Raw genomic sequence first — 15,099 nt, 5'->3', positions numbered from 1 at the left:
ATGCATTAGATTTCCAGCGTCCAAAATCCCTTATCTGTGTATCTGACATACCCTTTGCTGCTGCCCAGGAAGCAGCACCGATCCTAAAGCTATGAGTCTTATAGTGTGAAATATCCAAGTCACAAAATTGCAGGTCTTCCTTTAATGCTGTCACAAAGAAGGATCGAGTTATTGGAGAGGCATCTGGCCAGCAGAAAAGAGGCCCCGGAAATTGTCCCCGAATATTTATATACTCTGACAGGAGATGGACCGGGCAAACTGGTCTCTCTCGGTAAATGAAAATATCTACTGGGCTCGAGGAGTCGCTATGCTTGTAGTTCCTTAACGTTAGCTTTAGTGCTGTGACAGTGCCCTCCCTGGTTTCCATAAAGGCAATTTGACCGAAACTAATAATATTTTGACCAGGTAGATTGCCCCGATAAGTTAGTTCACCAGCTCTAAGGGCAGCAAAGAAGGCAAGAGCATACATTGCCTGAGTTAATTTTTGCTATACAGAGATGATTTTGTGTGTTCGCAGGCCAAAATGATATTTTCGAGTATGGGTAATGAAATGGGCAACCGAGTGTCTCTCGAAGGGTTCATTTTACTGTAACCCCGCAATGCAGGTTTGATCATTTCCGACTTAGTGGGATCAGGCACAGAAGCTAAACGATGGGGGAAACTTAGTGCAGAAATGTAACTAGAGACGGTGGAGGCTGCATAGTTTTTCTCAGCTAATAAAGGCAATAAACAGGGCTAAAGTATGTGCTGAAAGGGGAAACAGCTGAATTTGGAGCCCTAGGCGATCCCTAATAAATTTTTGCAACATCTGCCAGGGGCGACGGTACACGGTTAAAGATGTTGTACCCAGACTAACTTCTAATGGCTTGGCTAGCCTATCTCCCAGTTCTCTGGTAGAAGGTATGATGGCAGCGGGGTTGGTGTTGGGTCCATGCCCTGCGACACTGTGCGGAATTTGTCGACCTGTAAGCGAGATAAACTATCAGCCAACACATTCTTAACTCCTTGAATATGACGCGCCCTAAAGAAGATATTGTTTCTCAAGCAAATCAGAACCATTGTACGCAACAATGCTAGCATCTTAGTGTCCTTCGTTGTTTGCTTATTGATAACATGTACTACACTCTCATTGTCGGTAAAAAAGAGCACCCTCTTGTTTCTCAGGTCACTAGACCATGTACTGAGGGCTACGACAATAGGAAAAAATTCAAGAAAACAAATATTCTGTGCCTTCCATGCGTCTGGCCATGTACCGTAAGCCCAATGCCTGCCAAAAACAATTCCATACCCACTAGACTGTGCAGAATCAGTGAAAAATTGCAAGTTATGAGAGGTTGACCAGGCTTCTTCTAAGAAAAAATACTTTCCATTGAAGGATTCTAAGAAAGTTTCCCAGATTCTTAAATCCTTTTTCGTTTCCAAAGTTAACCGAATTCTGTGGTGAGCACGCTTGACCCCAACAGTGAGATTTATTAGGCGCCTAATAAAAACTCGACCCGAAGTAATTACCGAGCAGGCAAAATTCAGGAGACCTACAAGGGATTGGAGCTCCTTCAGTTGTACTCTTTTCCTGGGTAGAAGACAGCGAATTGCGTTTAGGGTTTTGTCAACTTTTTCTTTCGGAAGCCTGGCCTCCATCTCTAAACAATCTAATTCAATGCCTGCAAAAGTTAATACCGGACTAGGGCCTTCCGTTTTATCGGGAGCCATGGGAACACCAATGTCCTCACAAAAATGCAAAAACCTTTGAAGGCTAGCATCACAAGCTTCGTGGGATTTTTCAAGAATCAAAAAGTCATCCAAAATATGTACGATGTTGGGTATCGCTAATTTGTTGCGAGCTACCCACTCCATTGCGGTACTAAGGGCCTCAAAGGTCTTGCAGGAACTAGCACAACCCATGGGGAGGCAGCGGTCGACATAATAGTTCCCTTCCCATTGCATTCCCAGTAAGTGATAGTCTAAAGGGTGTATTGGGATAATGCGGAAAGTACTCCGAACATCTGTCTTAGCAAGAGTACAACCTCTGCCTAAATGTTTGATAAACCGAATTGCATCATCGACCTTAGCATAGTGTACTGAACAAAACTCTTGCGGAATAAAATCATTAACTGATGCACCAGAGGGATAGGAAAGATGGTGAATCATCCTAAATTCACCTTGCACTTTCTTGGGGATGACCCCCAAGGGAGATATTCGAAGGTTAGGCAGTGGGGGCTCTGAAAAAGGTCCCACTATACGACCTTCTTGGATCTCTTTAGTTAACTTTTGATCAACCCGATCTGGGTGCTCAGATGCTGACACAAGATTATTAGAAAAACTGCTCTCTAAGGGGCCATAATAATGTAAACGGAAACCATGTAAAAAGCCCCCTAACAAATAATTACACAACTTTTCTGGGTAACCTGATAAATATTTTGCTAAACTCTTAGCTTTGACCGGAGTTGGGAGTGCTTCGGATTGAAGGGGTGCGGTTGAGAGTGCCCTGGCTGGTAAAAGATGTTGTTTTGGGCCCCGCATTTCCAGCTGGCTGTTTGGCGGCTTGTTGGCATTTGGAAATTGGGTGGCCGTTTCCACACCGGAAACACTGGTGCTTGTAAGAGCATCCTGGACATGTAATCCCCCTGTGAAACTTCCAACAAAATCCCTTTGGGATAAATGATCCCTGTTGTTTACTTTTTCCCGGCTGGGTACTAAGTTTGGGGCGAAAGGAATGAGACCTAAGCCATAGCTCAGAGTGAATTTGGTCCCAAGGGGCCCCCCCTGTCTGCCTAATACTACGAAAATTCTCATCATAGAACCTCCAATTGGCTCCCTGAGAGGCTAACTCTCGAATGACAGACCCATACTTCATGAGGGCCGGGGTGTCGTAAGGGGCTTTTTCTGAATAGATGGCGACAAACACCTGAAAGGCCGAGACCCACTGCTCAATTGATTGAACAGTCTGCCGCTTAGGATTAGGTGCTAAAACTAAAGCTGGCTTGCCGCCATCACCTTTCTCTACCCTGAAGGTATAATGATCATCTGAGTGAGTAAAGCTATTATTCAACAGTAGTGCAAAGTCCACATACTCGTTAGACCATATTTGTTTGTTGACCTTATCGGGTACACGATGGATTAGTGGCACTGCAGTTGACAAAAAAGTGTTCTTACTTTGAGGTGCTGCACCAGGTAGTAAGGAGCTTGTCACTTGCTGCACTGTATTGTTGACGGTGTTGAGGACCGACTGGTCAGCATTGGGAGTGGTGGGGTTTGCTTCTACAACGCTTGAACCTCTGTTCACCACCTCTGCACTTAAAATAGCAATGAGATCCGGAACAAACTGCACCTCCGGGACTTCTGCTGCTGCTGCAGATGTTGAAGGATGGGCGACTGGGAATGCTGTTGCTGCTGCCGTTGCTGCAGGTTGCCGGGGCTGTGCCACAGTCAACAGTGCTTCTGATACTGCTGCTAAAATGGAATTTGACAGCGTTGCCAATACTTCTGCCGAAAGGGTTAGCTGTGGGGTTGCCCGGGCAGCATTTGAAGGTTCCTGCAACTGGACTGGCTGAAGCCGTGATGGATGCGGCTGCACCACCGCGTCTGTAGTGGCACTACTGTCAGCGACACGACGTCGTTTGTTAACTCTCTCTGTGTAGTTTTGTCCTCTCTTGGGTGGCATTCTGGTAACTACAAAAACTCCAACATTAATCTGGTTGTCTAGAATTACAACCAAAAGTAAAGCTCTACTAAGAGCTTCAAAGCCCTCACTGGCCACCCGTGAGACAAAAGAAGAAACAGCCACTTATTGGAGCCCTCAGTTAAACAATAAATAAAATAAAAACCAGAGAAGATGACAGTATCAAACTATCTGGCACAAATAACTGTACTATAACACCACAAGGTAGTTATAGGCAAACAAAAGGATGCAACAGCACAAAATGGTACATGAATGGCACAGAGCAATAACACTCCCGCCGAATAAGTATCATGACCCATGCTGACAAACGCCAGAACTGTACATCCCTCTAATACACAACCAGAGTGGTGATAGTATGGCCACTCAAAATAACCGAACTGGGGCAAACCAAGTAATATAACTTATTGCATCGTGGCTGACAAAAATAGCTGTATCAGTGAGCAACATAACTCCCTGACTTAGCATATATATTAACAAAACTACAAAACAAAAGAAACTCTTTCACTTCGGAAAGTGCTCTCAAAATGGCTACCCAATTGCTTCGGTGAAGGGCCTATTTTCCCATGGCGATGTAAAGTATTCCAACGAGGGCGTTTAACACTAGTCGTTGGCTACCGGTTAACCCTGATTCTGCCAACTCTCACGACTGTATCTACCGACGAGCCGCCCGTGGAATGTTTCCCTAAGGGGACTTAGGACTATTGGGATCGGCCATGTTGTTTATGCTGAAAGATTCTTTTTCTTATCCGTCTAAGACATGACGTGGCTCCGTACAACTTCAAATTCGCAATTCCCGGTCTTTAAGTACTAGCTTAGGTAAAGCGACCGCAGAGAGTGAGATTAACTCAGGGTAGCTTTCATTATCCCGTATAAAATCGCCTGATTTCAGCTCAAGGTCAGTAAAATGGGGGGCGGTGCTGCGAATGTTTCCGAGATCGTACTGGTTTCTTTTATCCACTCTAAGCCGCCCCATCACGAGAAATACTACCAAACAGGCTGAACACATTCTAAGTGAAGCCTTCCAAGAGATTTTTGGATCGCCAGTCCGGCGATCTAAGCACCAGCAAAATGAATAAGCACACGCGGTTTCTGGTTCACCAGCCGCCATGTGACTCGAACAACAGGATTTGTGATAGCGATTAACTGCGCTAAAAACAAGTAAACAGAGCCTACTTAACTGATCGTTGAAATCTGCTCCTCCTTTCAAGGTCCTTCTGAACTGGGATAAAGGGGGTTTTCTTTCTAAATGTTCTTCAGTCTTCAGAGAAGAAAAATGTTTGCCCTGCACCGAAGCTGAACTGAAAGAGGCCTGAAATCACATGTTCGGATGTTTAAGTATCTACCATTGTAAGTCCCGGATGTACCCATCCGGGATACTGAAAAACGCCGCGCAGGCTGCATAAAATAATTTATTCCCCTTGGTAATAAATGTCATTTATTGACGCGCAATTATTTAAACAGTGCATAAAACATTCATCGCATGAGTCCAGGCAGGAGCCGATTGTAAATAGGGACCTCTAGCAACGACGACGACGAAGGTAACGAGAATGTAAGAAAAAAAAGGTTTTTGAAGCAAAACAACATCTTTGCACGTGCATCACGCTTTTTTTGTCATTTCTTTGCCGTCACTGTTTACGACTACTGCGTGAAAATGCCTAATTTCACGTTTTATTTAGGACGTAAACAAGCGACAACGAATTTTTCTTTCTCTTTCTTAACTTAAGTGCGGCCCTCAAGAAATCAACTCCAGGAAAATTCGCCTACATTTGGCATTTTCGGCGAATCGGAATAAACGCGACAAAGTTTGAAAACGCGAATTCATTTTAAAAGTGACTTTTTCGCTGCCGTCGCTGTCGTCAATGCTAAAGCTCCCTAACAGGTCTAATTTCACTGCGCCGCTGATGAGAATGACAGACCTTCTGAGCAGACTATTTAGCTTTTAAATTGCCATCAGTCTATGTTCCTGTTAACTATAGTGAGCTCGCTAGAACTAACTAACATTCTGCCGTAGCTAATTCTCAATATAATTTTTGTGTCATCGCTAAATGAGTATTCACCACTTAGTTGATGCTACATTCATAGTGAAAAAAATCTAATGTATTTTATCCTATTTCCCCGTTTGTTTAGTCTACTATCGCTGAACTACTGTTGTGGTCATTATGAACTACTTGTGTGGTCACTGAACTGATTGTCTTTTCTAAAGTATGCAGACAAAACAAAAAAACAAAAAATAATGAAAACTAAATAGACTCAGGTTAGTGATGGTGCCTGTAGTGTTCTTAAGGCGTGGTGCAAAAGCAAAACAAAAGTTTCCCAGTAAATTATTAAGATATAAATATATTTATTTCCACCCATTTTCGCCAAAAAAGCAGTCTGAAGAAATCATTTCCACCTTTAAAGTAAAACAAAATCTATTGTTTCTCCCCATTCCCTACCCCTAGATCGCTTCTCTTATGCTGGGTCCAATCCATTTCGCTAACTATACAGGTATAGGTATACTCAAATTGGTGGAAAAGAACTGGCCTGACCTACAACGTGGATATGTAATGACATGTTTTGTATTACTACAATGAAATTAGACTGTGGTTGTCGTTTATAAACTTACAACCTGAGAGCTAAGTATTCTAAGTCGTTACCTGACATCTAATTTAAATGGTGAGGATCCTGGAAATTTTTGCTTGTAGAATCCGGATCGAATCCAGAAATTTTTGCTTGTGGAATCCGGAATCCTCCTAACGATTGGAAAATCCAAGTTCCACTTTAGTTACAAAGCCTGGAATCCCGAGTTCCCGGAATCCGGAATCCACGGCATGGAATCCACATTCCAACACTGTCTTAGATACCCTTACCCTTACATGGGAGGAAATTCTTCATAATTAACTTTTATGCGAGACCACACTACCGAGTCAGCTCCCTCCGTTTATTTACCATCGTCTTCTGCATTATCTTTTTGACGCCGACCTTCGGATTTGACGATTACGCCAACAGACCAAAAACGGATTCATTGACGAGTGCAAGAACACCACAGTGTCCGCTAAACACCACTTTGCGTCCCAGTCTATCGAAGTGGTAGATAAATATGCAACTATTAGAAATGGTAAATAGCAAAATATCATGCAAATGTAATATATAAATGTGTTTAAAGCACTTTTCATACATGTTAGTTAACATTATCGGCTGGAGTAGTATTCAGACTAGCATTTAGCAAACACTCAAAGAACGTCCATTTAGACGCCAGTGTCGACAAAAACAATCTGAAGCGGGCGTTTTAAATGAAAAGGACAGGACTAGAGAAGTGTCAAGACCAGATTGGCCCAAAGGTATAAGCACGCTCAAGCAAAGAATAACTGAGTAGAATATGCTAACTTTGTTACTTTTTTCGTCACATTTGCAAATGTTTAACATTCTTGTCTTCTCAATGTTTCGGACACCAGTGCACTTTTTTTTTTACCTGTTATAATAAGCGCTCAAAACATGGCTCGAGTTATCGAAGGTAAAATAATATGGAAACAATCTGAGGGGTCACAAAAACTACTTCGAGTTAGCGGGAGGTTCGAGTCATCGACGGTGAAATTACAGTAAATGTATGAAGGAAACCCTAGGGAAATCGATTTTGGTTCGATCGAATTAGCGCGAGGTTCGAGTTATCGCGCGAGTCGACTGTAGATTAAGCCTCATACATTCAATGAAAGTTTGTTGTTGTTTAAAATGAGTGGCTTGTGAAATTAGCAATCCTTCACCATAAGTACTGTAATCCGCTTCAGTTTATGTTACACTGTTATAATGTTGCGATTTTGAATTCCTCTTTAAATCCTTTGTTTTTCCCATTGTTAACTTTTGTTTTCTTCTTCAAACGATGTTCTAGTTTTCACCCACACTTTTCCTTCTCACAGTTCCAAATAAACCACGCACCAAGTTAAAAGAATGCTATTATAATATAGTTTTCTTCCCGTGAAATCCGTCCAAACTTCGAAGAGCTATAAGACCTTAAAATAAATAATATCGGTCACGCATCATACAATTGGAACATTTATAACTTAGAACAAACGCCACTGAATCGTAGTCAATAGTTACCGGCACAGTACAAAAGGCTTATGGACGGACTCAAGCAAAATTAGCTATGAGAGAAAGACCGGATAACGTCCGACAATTGGACTAACAATAAAGGACTCTTTAACTGTGACATGGATCGAAACGCACCAATGACACCACGAGTCTTCATAGCCAATAACATCACGGCTTAACTGACAGACGACCAATAACATCGCGACTTAATTGACCGAACAGATCAATAACCAGATTTTAATACCATCAACTGACGTGATGCAACTTTGATTCTGAAGATAACTACCGCACAGGTTATGTCAAAACGTCAGTCACTGTCAACAACAGTCCTATTCGGGACTACGTTCACCCGGACGATCATACTCAACCTACTTATGAAATGACTCCTACCTTTCACAGTAGAGCACGATGGCGTATTTTTACTACCAAGACCAGAATTCATTTCGTTTTTCATATTTTAAATTTGCTAGTCCCAGTGAGGTTTTTATAATTTGAACAAGAAAGCAATACCCTGAAGGATTCTGGTCCTAGTAGTAAAATGACGCCATCGTGCAAATGGCCTATTAAACTTCTATAAGAAATGATTATTCTGAGTCCTAAAAGCTAATACCCACATTTGAAAGATAGCTTAATTTTTTATGTTACAATCCTTTTTATTCTTAATTATATATCTTCATCTACAGCCACTGAAGACATCTGTAAAGTTAAGTGAATGTCAAAGAACTTCCTAATATTTTCAGTTTCCGTTTTTGCAAATTCATCTCTGGGTTCCTGAAAGTTGTCTACTTAAGAACTTCAATACAATACATACCAGAGAAGTGAGTCTTTATTTAGGGAAAGCTATTAAACTGTGACAGTCAGCTGGGAAAGCGTAAAGAGTTTTAGCGCCTTCACCCCCCGAGTCAATTATGTGACAACTGTATGAAGATAGGAAATTGGATCAAAAATTTTGAGTTTGTGAAAGAAAATCTACGAAGTGACCATTCGATTAAAACCTACTAGTAGTATTCAGCACTACGTCTGCGTTACGCCATTTTTACAGTATTTAACGAAACGAAAGTTCGAATTTTTCTCCGCAAGTGGGGAAAGACTAAGTTTGTCTTGCTCGCTTACAAAAGAATTGACGAATTGTCTTCCAAACTGCCGCGCGAATTTCTTGAGCACGCCAGCAGTACAAAAAGGGATTTATGGACGAGTTCAAAAACGCTATTGTGTCTGCAATATGCAATCCACTATCCAGACGCTGTCCAAAAGCCAAAATGATAGTAACCACCAATATCGGCAAATAACAAAAAATCATACAAATGAAATAAATGAGGGTACTGATGGCACTCTTTGTAGACTGTTTAACATTCGTCGCATCATTACTCAGCCTCTGTATGGCCTGTTGTTGTGATCGAATAGCCAACTTGTGATGCCGTACAATTTGGTAAATTCTGATGTACGAAAAGGTTGAAATAAAGAAGCAAATAGCAATGCCGCCGACAACTATGGCTAGGAAAAGAAGAGTTCTTTTCCAAATTATCCTGAGACATGACAAAATAACAATTACCAACCAGATGCCTGCTATAGTAAATAATGCACGTTTCACTGTCATCACGTCGGAATAACGCATATGGTAACGAAGAGCTAAAAACCGATCCACGCTGATGGCTGTCATGGTGAAGAGAGAAACACCACAGGCTAGAACAAACATGCCTTCTTGTGCTTGTTTCAAAGCGAAGCTGCTATCTGAGTAGATAAGCGCATTGGAAATGTAAACTGGTTGAGCTACAAGTCCGACAAGAAGGTCTGACACTGCGAGACTACACAAGAAGACTATGGACGGTGCTGAACGGAGCGAAAAAGTTCTCAATATGGCAGTCAACACCAAAGCGTTGCCAATGGTGGACATAAAAATCAGTGGAGCATTGAGGATGCAGTTGATTATTTCAATTGTTTTAGGAGACTCCATATTTCCCATGCCATCGAGTTCAGATTCGTTTTTCCTAAAGAGAGAAAAGTTTATCATTTTCAGTTCAGTAAGCGCTTCTGGCTTTCCTCACTGTCCGAATGGCACCCAAGCAACGTATGTATGTCCTTCGCATGTCTTTATTATAACTGCGCCCGTAAAGGAGTGGACAAATTAAGTAGTGTTTATAAGTTTTAACCCAACCATAAAACGTGACATTTCTCTGCATATGACGATAGTAAGATAGATGCGCAAATTATTTTTTTGCATTTGATGGGTATCGCCCGCGGGATAGTTGACTACATTATCACTTATAAATAAGAACGAGATCCTGAAGCCAATTATGTCGTTTAGATTGGGTTACAAAACCACGCTAGTTTGCATAAAGACAACAGAAAGCTATTATTACAGACAAAACAGGAAAACCGAGTCAAATTTGCGAGCCAGGGAATGGAAGTTGGGCATTGTTCTATGCTGATTGCACGCCAGTAAAGAAAATTAGACGACTGAAACAAAACTAAAAGGTTGCAAAGAAATTAACATGACAACATAACAAAAATTTCTCTCTAAGTGTCACGAAGTTTGTCTGAAAGACTTCTTAGCAACCTGTGATTAAGTGATTTAGTGTTCGGATTCATACCAGTTCAGGTTATTTCAGTATAAAATGGCGCTGACTAACGACATTTTCGTCGCTAATAGTCAAACAAAGAAAAATGGTGCATTAGAGATACGTCTAAATATGAAGTCAAATTTGTGGCACCGTACTTCAAACGAGCCGAACCCAACTAGCTGAGTTCGGAGGTGCGGCGTTTGACCCCTTTTAGTTTGTATGATGGCATACAGAAGGGGCACCCAACGACGGTTTCCTCCTAAATACATTGACTCTCCAGAGCACGTTTAAATATCTAGAAATGTATTCTAAGAGGCGCTAGAAAATATGTATCTGTTCCAAATTACAAGGGCTTTAGTATTATTTCCCCGAAAATTTTAGATGCAATTTAACGTATTACGAAATTAAGAATTTTCCTGATTCCTTTCTCCATCACATTTTTAAATACGATAATTTTAGGTTTCCTTTTATTCTCTGAAAAATAGCCCATCCTGGGGAATAAAATGCGAAAATTTAACTTCAGAAAATCGTAGGCAATTTATTAGATAGGCTTCGAAAACTGTACATCAATGGTAGGGTCATCTGGAAATTTGTAGCCGTCCTCAAGTGATAGAACTGTTCTAGGCAATGTTTGCTTCTCCAAATAGATATTTTACACCTCCGTCCATCCAAACTTAAATAGGGCAATCGTCAAATCGTCACACCTCACATGAGTCGAACGCAATGTTACTTGTCTTGCAAAGCTGCTGAGCAAAAAGACCGGTGAGTTTCTTTTAAAAAAGTTGAGCTGAATTAAGTTCGGCTGTTTTACCAAAACTGTAACCAAGTACTCCTCATGACAAGTAACGCTTTTTACTGGGGCCTAAACAAGAAATGAGTTAAAACTGACTTAAAAGTCTGAAAATTTCCTTGATGAGGATGTAATCGTATTTGCATTGTTTTTTTAACTTAGATAGCTGCGAAGTTTACCGTTTAATTTGAGGTAAAATGATAACAGCCATCGCCTCTGACACCATGTTACGTTCATCAGAAATCGAGGCGTGTTGCTTAGAATTTTCCTAATGTCGTCAAAACTTAACATTCAGGATCAGTATGAACATAGTTAGCCAAGGAGACTGGTTAGAAAAGCCGGCAAACATCAAAGTTGAAAAAACGGTGCTGTAGTTTATGTTGGAAGCTCCCTGACCGTGCACAATCCATTGTTTTTTGTTCACAAATTGTGACTGAATAAATTAATGCAATGTTTCTCTTGGTCAGTAAGTTCAAAATGATAGGAATGGTACTGAACGTTATGCACGGTCAGGTCCAAACAGCTAACAAAGATATGTAAAAAAAGAGTCTAACGGCCTCATAACCATTCCACTCTTAACTAGTAATAACTTTGGTATGAACAAATAGGTATTTCACTGAAATGTTGCCTGCAGTGAAAGCTACAAAATTTGAGGAATCTGCTTAGAAATCTTTAACAATATAGGATTAGCAAAATTGTCATCAGAATTCCATTTGCCAACAAAAAAAAGACGCTCTTTTCTGGATTATATAACTCCATGATTATAGGTCTCGTATGTCGTGATCTCAAATTGAAGATTTGTCTCTATAATGCGATGAAGAAGTGTAGAGGTTTTATCGTGCGGGTGAAAGAAACTTTGGTTAAACATTTCATAAGGAAGAACTCTTACAATAAAAATTATGCGCCGACTGACAAAAGTGTACGTGACGCTTGCAATTAAAGCCCCTTCAAAAATAAGCAAACAATTCCACATCTTGAGGGGATAATTGAAAACTTTGACTTCCTGCCATACGAAATGCTGTTCATAAGACCAAAACGCCTCCATTAGGGTAAAAATATCAGCTTTAATTTAAGCCGACTATTCCTTATTGCTTTCTGGTTTTTATTGTCTACTAGTTTTTTTATTTAGTCTTACTGATGTAAATATAACAGTGTGTTTTAAAGTTCGACTTTTTTTTCATAACCTTTAATCAGACAATAACAGCTGGCCTCAGCTAGCTTATACCGTGACTGATCTTGGATCTTTGGGTATAATTTGACATCTTAAAATTGTCTTAAGACGGAATCCATCAGGAAATTGTCATGAGTAATCTCAATTTTCAGTGGACAAGAACCTTGAACTAGAATAATTTATAAACAATATCGCATTCTTCTTTACATTTTTCAAGGGCTATGGATATAATTAGTCATCTGCAATAACACCAAAGACTATTTCTCATTGGAGCCCAAGAAAATAAATGTCAAATTTCACAAGAATTGTGAAAACACAGGTAAAAATCTGAAAATTTCATGTGTAAGGTACGTGTCAGTTTGTGAAATTTGACATTTATTTTCTCGGGCTCTCATATGAAATTTTCTTTGGTGTTATTACACATAACTAATTATATCTATAGCCCTTGAAAAATGTAAAAAAGAATGCGATATTGTTTTAAATATATTCAGGTACAAGGTTTTTGTCCACTGAAAATTAAAATTGCTTAATTTTGTCTTGGATTCCGTCTTAAATTCTTATTTGCCAAAAATCACCTGCCTTGCTACTCACGTAGCGCGACGCGTTGAACATCAGCCATGAACACAATGGAAAGATCTGTTATCTCGTCCTTTTACTTCATGAGCGGAAGGTTTTGCGTGTTTTCATTTATATAGCCAAAAACTGCACGATACTCAAATAACCACCAATGGAACCAAAAACCGTTTTATATCTAAAAAATATTTCAAGATACTACCATGACAACCGTTCGCTTGAGCAAGAAGTGTTTCATGTTGTCCAATTGCGTTTGCTCTATACGATCTCTAACACTTTTGTATCGCAATAAAAAAAGACGTCCATTTTGAGACTGATTGTAGCTTTCAGTTGATAGCCAGTTGAGGGGAAAAAATTCTTATTTGACCATTTTCTCGCAGCTAGCCCAGAACTTAAGAACCACGACGAAGTTCACGACGTGATTGTACTTTGTTTGTCGTGGTTCAGACGACACCACGACCACGAAATTTACTGGTCGCGCTTGCGCACTACACTGTAACTCACTTCCGGTCGTCGTCGTGGTTATTAAGTTCCCTATTGATGATGCGTGAACTGGTAATCCCAAATTATCCAATAAAGGCATTTCAAAAACGTCCCATTCATGAAGCAATGACCTGCATCACAAACGAAACTAAAACCGGCTCTGGTTAAGACCGTCTTCGAGCCAGCGCCGAAAGCCTTATTCTGGGCCCCCACCTGTGTAGCAGGTTTTGAGTAGGTACAATGATTGGCCTGTTAAAAGAGATATTACCGATTTGCCAATTAGGTTGAAGGGAAATTCCAAATGTGCTTCCGGTATTTTGTAGAGGGACCCACAACAAGGATCTCGCCGCCGCTTCGCAGACGTTACTAGCTGGGAAAGATTACGCCAGTGCGATGCAGACTACTTGAATTACCCCTTGGGGTAAAAATGACAGCAGCGTTAATGTTTTACATTAATCGATGTTTAATCTTTATAATTCCTACTTCTCGTTTTCAAAATTTTTTGTTAAAAGAGCAAATTCAGTACCCACATCTTAACGCTGCGAAAGTTAGTTAAACCATTTATTTCTCTTTCGAAAGATGTGGAACAGTCGGCACGATTACTATCTGATTGGTGTATTTCAATTACGGCTCCCACGCGCGAGTCCGCGAGAAAAGTAGTGAAAACAAATGTTGAAACCATGCACGCTAAATGTTTGCCTTCTGAACTGGAAGGGTCTGCATGACAAGCATGAATGATAAGGCGCATCTTTCACGCGGCTCCTAACTGTAAAACGGCAGCACTCGCCCGCTAACCCCGCCAGTTACGCAGGCTAGGCGCACGAGTGCTTTCACCTTTCGACTTGTTTCTAACTGAATTGCAGGTGAAATTGGCTCGAACGCCTCAAAGAAACGTATTTTGATCCCATTTAGACCTAAATCGAACTCACTTATAATTCTAAACATAACTGGAAAAATGATCATGATATTTTTTACAGAAACTAGACGGCAAAATCAGCCACTGATAGCGCTACAAATTTACCAACCAGCACGACTTATTGGGTGTTAATAACTTTTCTTTCGTCCAGAGAGTATTTGAATACGAATTCAAGTTATAATTATTTAGATCAGACATGTCGCGGATTCAGGTCTGTCAAGACAAAGATTTCAGGGTCCGTCTCCCTTCCTCTAATGATAAATAGATAAACTTTGTGAAAATTAGGACTCTCTACGATTACTCAGACACACTATCATGACGCTAAGACGTTCTCTGTTCTAGTGAAAAATGATCAATGATATTGTGTTACTACAAAGAAGGCTCCTCTGCCTTATCGAACTTAAAAACTTCGGATGAGGGCAATGTATAAAAAATGAGACAGTGATAGTTTTTTTTTTTTTTTACTTTTGGCAGTTGAAAAAGGAACCTAAAACAATGATATGATAAAATAAGCTCCGGAAAGCTCAATTTAGTGTCAGAGAATTAAAACCGGTTCCGCTAGTTTCAGCGGAAGTTATTGGAAGACTGGCCATCTCTACCTGAACCAATTTATGGTTATTCAACATTTGCCTTTGATCTCACGCTTAGCTAATAAGGCAGGTGACAGACCTTTATTGGTTTAGTTGTTTCCTCATAATAGCACTAATATACACACAGACCGGGTAATTTTAATTTTTTGGTAATAATTTGTGCCTTTCTCTATTTTTAAATAAATAGAAAAGCGAGCAGTTGCTTGGTTTATGATGAATAGTAAATTAGGGATTTCATTAAAAATAAATATTTTTAAATATTTATAAAATG

Source organism: Porites lutea, chromosome 12, assembly GCF_958299795.1.
Source record: "Porites lutea chromosome 12, jaPorLute2.1, whole genome shotgun sequence".
Lineage (NCBI taxonomy): Eukaryota > Metazoa > Cnidaria > Anthozoa > Scleractinia > Poritidae > Porites > Porites lutea.
This window is presented reverse-complemented; position numbering follows the sequence as displayed.